Source organism: Olea europaea, chromosome 6 (genome assembly GCF_002742605.1).
Source record: "Olea europaea var. sylvestris chromosome 6, O_europaea_v1, whole genome shotgun sequence".
Lineage (NCBI taxonomy): Eukaryota > Viridiplantae > Streptophyta > Magnoliopsida > Lamiales > Oleaceae > Olea > Olea europaea.
This window is the reverse complement of record NC_036242.1, coordinates 8,640,969-8,649,856: the sequence shown is the minus strand read 5'-3', so window position 1 is coordinate 8,649,856 and position 8,888 is coordinate 8,640,969. Positions and strand designations below refer to the sequence as shown.

The window sequence follows — 8,888 nt, the reverse complement described above, 5'->3', positions numbered from 1 at the left end:
TGCATGAGGGCAGGGCCAAGACAGGGAAGGACTTTGGGCATCCCAGGCATACAGAGGAGTCGTGACCCAGTTCAACTCAGAAGTTCTAACGTCAACAGACACAATTATAGTTGATATTTTCATTGAAGTTAAATTGACAATTATGTACTGATTATTCCATCTCAATAATCAAGTGATTCAAGTCAAAGTCAATGGAAATAGAAAGAGGAATAGCCAAAATATCATAGACTAGTCACATTTTTATATTACTTACATTCACATTCACGATTGACATAACCTATCCATATCAATGAAAACAATGGTCCTAATAGGAACTAAGCAGGTATAGACTTTTTTGAAGCATATTCTTAACCTTATAATACGTCAAAAATGCCAATAGTATTGTGGCCATAACAATAATTTCTCAATCATCATCCATTAGTCCAAGTCAAGAAACAAATCTCATATGCATTAGTCCAAGTCAAGACACTAAGGTGTGTATGAATTCAGTCCTCATATTTATTCAATACGCATTCAAGGTTGTGCTTCTTGCCTCTTAACCTATCCATTCTACTCAACAAGAGTGACAATAGAGAGAGAGACACAGCTAGAACCATGAAGATTTCAAATAAAGATTTTCCCTTACTTTTTGCCTTTACCTTTATTATATCCATTCACAAGATTTCCCATGCAGTGGATGCTATAACTACTTCACAGATCCTTAGAGATGGTGATACCATTGTTTCATCTGATGGAACCTTTGAATTGGGATTTTTTAGCCAGGGAAAGTCCACGAATCGATACGTGGGCATATGGTACAAGAGGATAACAGTTATGACTGTGGTATGGGTTGCCAACAGAGAAGTTCCACTTACAAACACATCAGGACTCTTGAAAGTTATCAATCCAGGACTTCTAGTTCTGCAAAATGACACTAATGGTGTCATCATATGGTCTTCTAACACATCACGACCTGTGAAAACTCCAATTGCAAAGTTGTTGGACTCAGGAAACCTTGTTGTGAAAGATGGAAATGATGATGATCCAAAGAATTTCCTATGGGAGAGTTTTAATTATCCAACTGATACATTATTACCAGGAATGAAGTTTGGTTGGAACTTTAAAACTGGTAATGAAGTGTATCTATCATCATGGAAGAGCAAATATGAGCCAGCTTCAGGAGATTTTACATATCACTTTGATCCTCTTGGTTATCCACAAAGTGTCATGAAAAGAGGTTTGTATCTGACATTCAAAAGTGGACCTTGGAATGGACTCCGCTTTAGTGGGTTGGCAAACATGAGGAAAAATCCTTTTTACAAATACAAAGTAGTTCTAAACAAAAATGAAGCATACTTTACATATGAGCTCCATAACAAATCAATTATTTCAAGGGTAACATTGAGTGAGAGTGGTGTTTCACAGCGCTTGACCTGGGTTGATACGACGCAGGGGTGGATGGTTTACATTACTTCTCCAACAGATAATTGTGACATATATAGATTGTGTGGTGCTTATGGTAGCTGCAATGTTGCAAGTTTTCCGGTGTGTGTATGTTTAGATAGATTTGTGCCTAAAGATCCAGATGGTTGGAACATGACAAATTGGTCGAGTGGGTGTGTTCGCAGAACTCCCTTGAATTGTACAAATGGAGATGTATTTCTCAAGTATTCTGGTATTAAGTTGCCTGACACGCAATATTCCAGATTTAACGAGAGTATGACACTTGAGGAATGCAAGTTAGTGTGCTTGAAGAATTGTTCTTGTGTCTCTTATACTAACTTAAATATAAGCACAGGGGCAACTGGATGCCTACTTTGGTTCGAAGAACTAATCAACATAAAAAAAACTATCTGAAGATGGACAAGATATCTACATTAGAATGGCTTCTTCTGAACAAGGTAAGAATCCAATAAACAAAAAGCTTATTATTATTCGACCCATGTTTATTGTAGTCTTATTGTCCTTTAAAGATGATCTGTGTGCTCCTCACTTTGAAGGTTCGTTTCATCACTTAGAAATGATCCATTTAAATTTGCATAAAAATTTTGCAGAGCTAAAAGGAAGAAAAAGAGAAATTCTTGAAGTAAGTTTGTCACTATCGACAGGAATGGTTTTTCTTGGTCTGAGTTTAATGCTTTATCTATGAAAAAGGAAGAAGAATAACCACCAGCAGAGAATAAGAGGTAGGCAAAATCTACAACTATATAACGAAATGTTCTTTTTCTTTTTTTGCATGTTTGTTATGTTAAAGTAGACCACACCTAATAGGATTGAGGAAGAAAAATGAGTGAATTCATTTGTCGTAACGTGTAGTGTTGTTTACTGTATACCAAACTTGTGTACGTCGTTAAATCATTTGATCTAAATGTTGAAGTTATTAGAGAGATTCACATGTATGTCATTAAGATATGATCACATGTTTATCAATTAAATATGATCTTCAACATGTCCTCTCACGTGTAGTCACACTTTCATTTTTCCATCAAAACCTAACATGTAGACGATTTATTTTAAATAGTTGGCAATGAAAGTTAAACCAAGGACATTTGCTTGCTCTAAATACCATGTTGAACCACTTAATATAAAAGCTTAATATGTTAGATAGGGCTACATGCATATTATTTATATACGATCTTCAACTTATGTAAATGGAAGTCTTCTTTTGCTTTTCATTATTAAGTTAAGATCAATTTCATCTTTTATGTTGCAGGCGGGTTTGGATACAAACACACGGGTGATCACAATGATGAAAATCACAACGAAATCATAGAGCTATCACTGTTTGACTTGCATGCAATAACTAAAGCTACCGATAATTTTTCAATAAACAGTAAGCTCGGAGAGGGAGGGTTTGGACCTGTTTACAAGGTAATCGGTAGTTTTTTGCTTGGATATAACAGGGCAGGCACTATAGTGCAATTGACGCTTCCTCAACATACAGTGTAAACATGTTGCAGATTAAGGGAGGAAAAACTAATTTTTATAAATGTTTTTTGGAATGAAGATCAACATTTTTGCTCTTATTGCAAAATGAGCTTTCTAAATGCATCTTTGTTTTACTTGTTTCATAAACTATTACTCTTACTTTGCATGTGTGGGAAAATCATTAATACACACAATAGAATCAATGTTTCACTAAATCAAATGTGAAAAGTAAATTGCAGCAAAATGACTAACTTTTACATAATCATGCTCTGAAACAGGGCGTGCTAAAAGAGGGGTAGGAAATTGCTGTCAAACGGCTATCAAGAACTTCCCACCAAGGACTTGTTGAGTTCAAGAATGAAGTTAACTGTATTGCTAAACTTCAGCATCGAAATCTTGTGAAGCTTTTAGGATACTGTATTCACGGAGAGGAAAAGATATTGATTTACGAATACATGCCTAATAGAAGTCTGGATTTGATTTTATTTGGTAAGAAATATTCATCTTGCACTGTTAGCTCAATGGAAATTCTATCAAGAGTAAGGGTTACACATAATGACATAATGGATATTAAGAGACGTTTTTCAATTCCATAAGCAAAGATTTACTGAACAAATGTAAAATAGAGCACAAAACTTTATCTTTTTGTTACAGATGCAGTTTTATGCAACTGATGCTTGAAGATATTTAGTTATATACTGGAAATGGTTTCTAAATTCTGAGTATCTGACAAACAAATTATTCTCACAACAAAGAAAAACTTTTGGCAGATTTAATGGGCAGTGCACTGCTTGATTGGCCAAAGCGCTTCAACATTATAAATGGCATTGCCAGGGGCCTTATGTATCTTCATCAAGATTCCCGTCTTAGAGTCATCCATAGAGACCTCAAAGCCAGCAACATTTTGCTAGATTCTGACATGAACCCAAAGATATCGGACTTTGGCATGGCTAGAATTTTTGGAGGAAATGAGACTGAAGCAAACACAAGTCGAGTAGTTGGAACATAGTAAGAATCTCAATGCTATAATATTAGAAATACTCTTTTATTGTTTACCCGACCACTTAATTTCTTGGAAATTGTTTTCTTGTAGAGGTTACATGTCACCAGAATATGCAATGGATGGCATATTCTCGGTAAAATCAGATGTATTTAGCTTTGGTGTTCTGGTGCTTGAGATTGTAAGTGGCAAAAGAAACAGAGGATTTTCTCACAAAGATCATCACCATAACCTTCTTGGACATGTGAGTACAGTGTATTTATTTCTATGATCTCTCAATTGAAATCGGTCCTTTTGGCACTTGGATTCTGATAATTGTTTTCTTAAATGAGTTCAACTAGAGCAGTCATGGATGCTTTATAGAGAAGGAAGGTCTTTGGAATTAGTCGATGCTAACCTTGGCATCTCAGACTATTTATCAGAAGTGCTGCGATCAATTCATGCGGGACTGTTATGCGTTCAAAAATGTCCAGAAGATAGGCCAAGCATGTCTTCACTCGTATTGATGTTGGGTAATGAGGGTGTGTTGCCTCAAGCTAAACAACCTGGTTTTTTCACTGAAAGAGATTTATTTACTGCTAAAAGTTCAAGCAGCACCAGTGCAGCAATTTCAATAAACCAAGTGACCATTACACTGCTAGAAGCTCGATAATAAGTTACATTAGTTTCCACTATAGTGCTTTATATCATTCTTTTTCAACCAGTATACCGAATTGTATCTCTCTTCTATTATATTCATTAAATCTTCTACATTAATTTCGTTTCTTGAAGGAATCAGATGCAGTTATCAATCATTTCATAACTTCAAGTGAAAGATTGTTTATATAATTTATTGATAGATAGTTATATGAATCCACAGTATACATAATGTTGGAAAAGTAGTAAAATCCTAGGTAATAAAATTTTTACTTTTTCCACAGAACTTGACCTAAGATCTTCACTAAATAATTATATTGACGATTAACATATTCAGTCACATTGAAGGATTAAGAAATTTACCCTTGCGGAGTGATTGAACTTCAAATCTTGAATTCTTTACTTGGACAACAACTTGCTTTGATCCCATTCATTAATGTTGATCTTCAATTTTCTGTAGGAATTGGTTCAAATAATTAACCAAAAAGTGGAAAATAAAAAGGTGTGACTACGTGTCAACTTTGACCAAATATTTGGACTTGATCTGATGGTCAAATTACAAAAATAAATAGACCAACTTATTCTACTCATCGAGTAGATTGTTGTGGTATATTTGGAATCTCGAAACTAATTATGGATGAATGAGAAATTGTGGACCAAAGTTGGAAGAAATGAGGCGTTGCAACTTTTCGAAAGGATGCAGATTTTGGCCAAGTGTTGCAACTTTTTGAAAGGATGGATGTTTTGGCCCACACTACTTCATTTGCACCCTTTCTACATCTATAAATAGGACCCTATGGACATAATTTTGGGTACACCAATTGCATTGAGCATTCATTCTCCTCTTGCAATTCTCTCATTTCTAATTTCATAGCATTTTCATGCAATTCCTTTGTAGAGGAAAATTCTGTCAAAAGTTCGTCAGTTTCTTGTGGGTTGGAGTGCTGCTACCACAAGTTGTGAATCTATTGTATCGTGGGAGACAAGTGTCATTCACCATGAGCACTGTAGCGGGGCAATTTATCTTAAGGAAAGAGATAACGTCTCTCCTTGGATTATTCTCTATTTCTACTCCTTCTTAATCCTTGTTTTGCGTAATCGTTATGCCGAGACACTGTCCAAATTTTCATACATATAAATTGTGTTTTGATCACGCTCTTATGGGTTAAAACTGGTTAAACAAATATATTAAAAACCAACTCTTACATAACCCTTTTTATAAGTCATCTCCAACAAATTTAAGACAAATTTTTGTGCCTTTGTGGTGGTTGTGGACAATTTGTTTGAATTGTGCTTTGTGTACTATTCCTCCACCGATATTATCATCATTTTGTTGAACTTCTGTTTGTGTAATAGAAATGACTACCATCGGGACTTCGTCAAGTCAAAATGGTTCCAATAATGTGGTACTACCCGTGGATATACCGTTGCATAGTACTACTATCCCACATGGGAAAAAGTCGAAAATATTTATAGGAGTAGACTTCAAGAGGTGGCAACAAAAGATGTTGTTTTATCTCACCACTCTTAATTTGGCTAAATTTCTAAAGGAAACTGCACCGACTGTACAAGAAAGGGAAAATAATCATGAATCGATTATTGCTTTGGATGCATGAAAACACTCGGACTTCCAATGCAAGAACTATATCCTAAATGGATTGGATAATACACTATATGGGGTGTATAGTTCAAAGGAATCAGCCAACGAACTATGAGATTCTTTGGAGACAAAGTACAAAATGGAAGATGCCGAAACAAAGAAGTTCATTGTCGGCAAATTTTTGAACTACAAGATGGTGGATTCCAAAATCGTGATTAGTCAAGTGCAAGAGATTCAAGTCTTGTTGCACGACATCCATGCCAAGAAAATGGAACTGAGTGAATCATTCCAAGTGGCTTCCATTATTGAGAAACTCCCTCCTATGTGGAGAGATTTCAAAAATTACCTAAAGCACAAATGCAAGAAAATGAACTTAGAAGAATTAATTGTGTGCTTGAGGATTGAAGAGGACAATTGGAAAACCGAACGAAGGCCGGTTGATCAAGATGGTACAAATTTTGTTGAAATGTGTCCAAAGGCAACAAATAAGAAATGAAAAGCTCCTAATTATGCACCGCGAAGAGACAATTCAAATGGAATTGTTACAACTGTAGTAAGGCTGGATATCGTTCAAGTAAATGTCGAAAACCAAAGACGAATGCTCAAGTCCACATGATTGCAAATAACACTCTATCCGATAGACTGCAAGAAATGAGTTTATCTATAGTAGTGTCTGAATACAACATGATTGGAAATACTAGAGAATGATGGATTTACACCGGCGCTATCGGCCATGTGTGTGTGGAAAAGATGATGTTCTCCAACTATCAAGAATTTAATGGAGAACGACTATAAAGGGAAAATTCTGCAAGTTCCAAAGTTGAAGGACAAGGCAAAATCACTTTGAAGATGACATCCAAGAAAGAACTCGTCCTCAACAATGTCCAATATGTGCCGGATATATGAAAGAATTTAGTGTTCGGGTCTCTATTTAGTAAGAATGGTTTTAAACTTGTATTTGTATTTGATAAATTTGTGTTGTCAAAAAATGAGATGTATGTAGGAAAGGATACATGTGTGATGGAATGTTCAAGTTGAACGTTCTTACAATTGTACCAATGCAAGTCGTTATGAATAAAACTATAAATTTCGTTTACTTGCTTGAGCCTTCATGTTTGTGGCATAGTCAATTAGGACACGTGAATTACAAATCGTTGCGCAAACTATTGAATCAAAGTTTAATTCCGGCACATAAAATTAATCCTAATCATAAATGTGAAATATGTGTTGAAGCAAAATTGGCCAAAACACCATTCCATTTAATACAAAGGAACACAACCCCTCTTGAATTGATCCATAGCGATATATGCGATTTAAAATTTGTACAAACTCGAGGTGGTAATACTTTGTAACATTTATTGATGATTGTACAAAGTTTTGTTATGTCTTTCTTTTGAGAAGTAAAGACGAAGTCTTAGATGCATTCAAAACCTATAAGGCTAAAGTTGAAACATAACTTGAAAAATGAATAAAGAATTTTCGTAGTGATAGAGGAGGTGAATATGGGGCACCGTTTGAAGACTTTTGTTCTGAACGTAGAATTGTTCATCAAACAACGACACCTTACTTTCCTCAATCAAATGGTGTTGCAGAACGCAAAAAATGAACACTTAAAGAAATGATAAATGCCATGTTAATAAGTTCGGGTTTACCACAGAACATGTGGGGGGAGGCTATTTTAATGTCAAATAGTCTTCTTAATAAAATACCTCTTGAGAAAATGGAAGAGACACCATATGAATTATGGAAATGCCATCCTCCATCCTACCAATATTTAAAAGTGTGGGGGTGTTTGGTTAAGGTTGAGGTACCTAAGCCTAAACAAGTGAAAATCGATCCTAAAACGATAGATTCCATATTTATTGGATACGCCAATAATAGTAGTGCATATCGATTTCTTGTACACAAATATGAAATACAAGATGTACACGAAGGGATTGCGACATTCTTTGAAAATATTTTTCATTGCAAAGATAAGGAAAATACGAGTTCTAACAAGAGAATATATGAAACTACCAATGGAACTTCAAATGAGGAAGAACCAAAGCATAATAAAAGGGCTAGGACTTCCAAAACGTTTGGCCTAAGTTTTCTAACCTATATGGTAGAGGATAATCCAAAAACTTTCAATGAAGCAATGTTTACACCGGAAGCATAACATTGAAAAAAAGCTATCAATAATGAGATAGATTCTATAATGCAAAACTATACGTGGGAGTTGGTTGATTTACCTCCCGGTAACAAGCCTTTAGAATGCAAATAGATATTCAAAAAGAAATTGAAACCTGACAGATCCATTGATAAATATAAGGCTAGATTGGTTGCTAAAGGATATAGGCAAAAAGAAGGACTTGACTTCTTTGATACCTACTTATTCATGACTAGAATCAGGTCAATAAGGTTGTTAATTGCAATTATGCCAATACACAATCTTGAGATTTATCAAATGGATGTAAAAATAGCATTCCTAAATGATGAGTTAGAAAAGGAGATTTACATGGAACAACCTTAAGGGTTCATTTCTTCTAACCAAAAACACAAAATGTGTAAACTTGTTAAGTCCATGTATGAATTAAAATAGGCTCCTAAACAATGGCACCAAAAGTTTGACAAAACAATGTTATGAAATGGATTCAAGATCAACAAATGTGACAAATGTGTATATATTAAACATACACCGAATGCTTATGTAATTGTATGTCTATATGTGGACGACATGTTAATAATGGGCAATAGTCACGAAAT

General features: G+C 35.0%; 1 pseudogene; it reads left to right on the top strand.

The window, feature by feature from the left end:
• Positions 1-576: 576 nt before the first annotated feature.
• On the top strand, positions 577-4,605 carry LOC111395733 (annotated as a pseudogene).
• Positions 4,606-8,888: the final 4,283 nt, after the last annotated feature.